This window comes from Babylonia areolata, chromosome 2 (genome assembly GCF_041734735.1).
Source record: "Babylonia areolata isolate BAREFJ2019XMU chromosome 2, ASM4173473v1, whole genome shotgun sequence".
In the NCBI taxonomy this organism is placed as follows: Eukaryota; Metazoa; Mollusca; class Gastropoda; order Neogastropoda; family Buccinidae; genus Babylonia; species Babylonia areolata.
In genome coordinates this window covers 55,866,717-55,869,216 of record NC_134877.1, presented here as the reverse complement: position 1 = coordinate 55,869,216, position 2,500 = coordinate 55,866,717, and positions in this window count along the sequence as shown.

Sequence of the window (2,500 nt, the reverse complement as noted above, 5' to 3'; positions counted from 1 at the left end):
AGTTTGTTATTGTTGTTATCGTAGTTTACATGTATATGGTTCGACATGAGCAGAAGGGACATTATGTGTCCGATATAGATGAAAATCGTTCAGATTCAGTTTCAGTAGCTCAAGGAGGCGTCACTGCGTTCGGACAAATCCATATACGCTACACCACATCCGCCAAGCAGATGCCTGACCAGCGGCGTAACCCAACGCGCTTAGTCAGGCCTTGAGAGAAAAAAAAACGTTCAGTGAAGAAAACAGTGAAAACTAAAATTGTGCAGTGACTCCCATCTTCACAGACCCTCCTCCACTCCACAGACCCTCGGAAAGAAATCTTCACTGGCAAATCTTTATTCGCGTTCCACGTTCTGTATTCATTAAAGAAAAGAAAAGAAAAAAGCGAGATGCAGGGTCACTCAGGCAGCCGGTTTACTCGTTCGTGTTCTTCCGCCTTCCTATTGCCCTGTGACCCCCAGGCTACTGATCGTTTGCTCATCCCCCCCCCCCCCCCCCCGCCCCCCCTAGGCCCCCCCACTCTCCCACCTCCATGTGCCTCTCCATTGTTCCTGCACGTGTTGGACCCTCCTTCGTCATCAGCTCTCTCACCTCGCACAACTTCAGCTTGTTAGCGGGAAGGCTTGCCAGAGAGGCGGCAAATTTCACGCCTGCATTATGGCCATGACCTTGGAGTGTTTGTTCAGGTTCAGTTGTTCGTTCTCGGTATTCATTGCAGTTCTTAAGCTTCCCCCTCTCCTTAGAGAATGTGAAGACTTAACCTTGCACCCGTCAGATATCCGGGCGGGCAGTGTTCAGCCCGAGAGCAGTGCCAGGGGAGTGGGGGTGGGGTGGGAGTGGGGGGTGGGAGAAAGAAAGATGAAATTGAAAGGAGAAGTGGAAACAAACACTTCAACAAACAGCTGTTTACCGAGTATGGCGAGAACAATGTTTTGTGCTCTCTCTCTCTCTCTCTCTCTCTCTCTCTCTCTCTCTCTCTCTCTCTCTCTCTCTCCTTGTCTCTCTCTGTTATATCCTGGCCTATCTTGTATTATGTATATCATTTTATAGTTCAGTACATACCATGAATTATCCCAGTGCCGACTGTCCTAAACAAAACAACCTTAACTGAAAAAGTGGAGATGCAACTTGGGCAAGAGACTCTCCACTATAATAAACTTCCAGCCCACATAGTCGGGACAGCAGATGCCTCTTCTGTTGTTCTTGTGGTCATAGTCGGACATGATTAACTATCATACATACATACATACATATTGTAAGTTCTCAAGTCAAGATATATTATCGTTACTAATGGCATCTGCACACGAACACACCATTACAAATCAATCTGTAAATTTATTGGTTTGAATTGTTTCAGATACAAACTACGTCTTAGTGTAACTGATTAAGCACTTCCTGCATATGAATAAGGCTTTATTTATATGCGCGCACACTGTTTACTTACCTGAGTGCTGTTTACTAAGCTTGCATGATATATATCAGGTGTATTACGCATTTCTTAGGTGTTTGTGTTTGTCAATTAAAAAGCCGATATGTTTCGTGATGTGAATTGTGTCTTACTTCGATGGAGGTACGTGACCTAAAAGAAGGTATGATATTCCTTAGCTGAGTGTATGTCACTTTACATGGCATGGTGCGCTGTCCATGATGATGTTGTTTTTCCTTTCAAACGTTTATTCTTTTTTTCTTTTTTTTTTTTACTCCGTTTTATAGGGGGAAATGGCATACAAATGTATAAACCATCTATCCATCCATCCATCCATCCATCTCTCTCTCTCTCTCTCTCTCTCTGCATGTGTATGTGCGTGTGTGTGTGTGTGTGTGCGCGCGTGCGGTGTGTGTGTGTGTGTGTGTGTGTGTGTGTGTGTGTGCGTGTGTTTGCGTGTGCGTGTGGGAGTGTGGGTAGTATGTATGTGGACGACGGATATGACGATGCCCTAGTTCTTTTCTGTATAAACCGCGGGGCCGGTAGACTCTATGTGTGAGCGCACCACCACCCAATGATGAAGCGGGTTTTTGTAGCCATAAGGAGCTTACTCGTCCTGGTGCTGTGTTGGAGATGAGTGAGGGTGTGCGTGTATGGGAGATGGGGGTGTGGATGGGGGCGGGAAGGGGGGGAGGGGGGCACTCAACAATAACTGTAGAACGAACCCCAGCAGAATGGAAGCTAAACCACAACAACACAAAAAGCAAAGCGTCATCTGATTGCCCGGGTCAAACGTAGACGTGGGATGTTATTGATTTCAGAGCACCTCTCGCCCCTCTGAGTGTCTTGTCAGTCTATGGAGAAAGGGTAATAACAGAGAGACACGCACGCACAGAGTTAAGCAGGTTGAATTGAGAGCAATTCATAATCTGTTCATATTGTGAAGTTTAACTATTGTGCGTCTCCCTTTTCATTTCGAACAGCTGATGTGGTCTGTAACGAATATGAAATCCGTCCGTACGCTTTGACACTTCCTGATACCAAAACTCATTTCTTGTTTTCTCTCTGTTTATC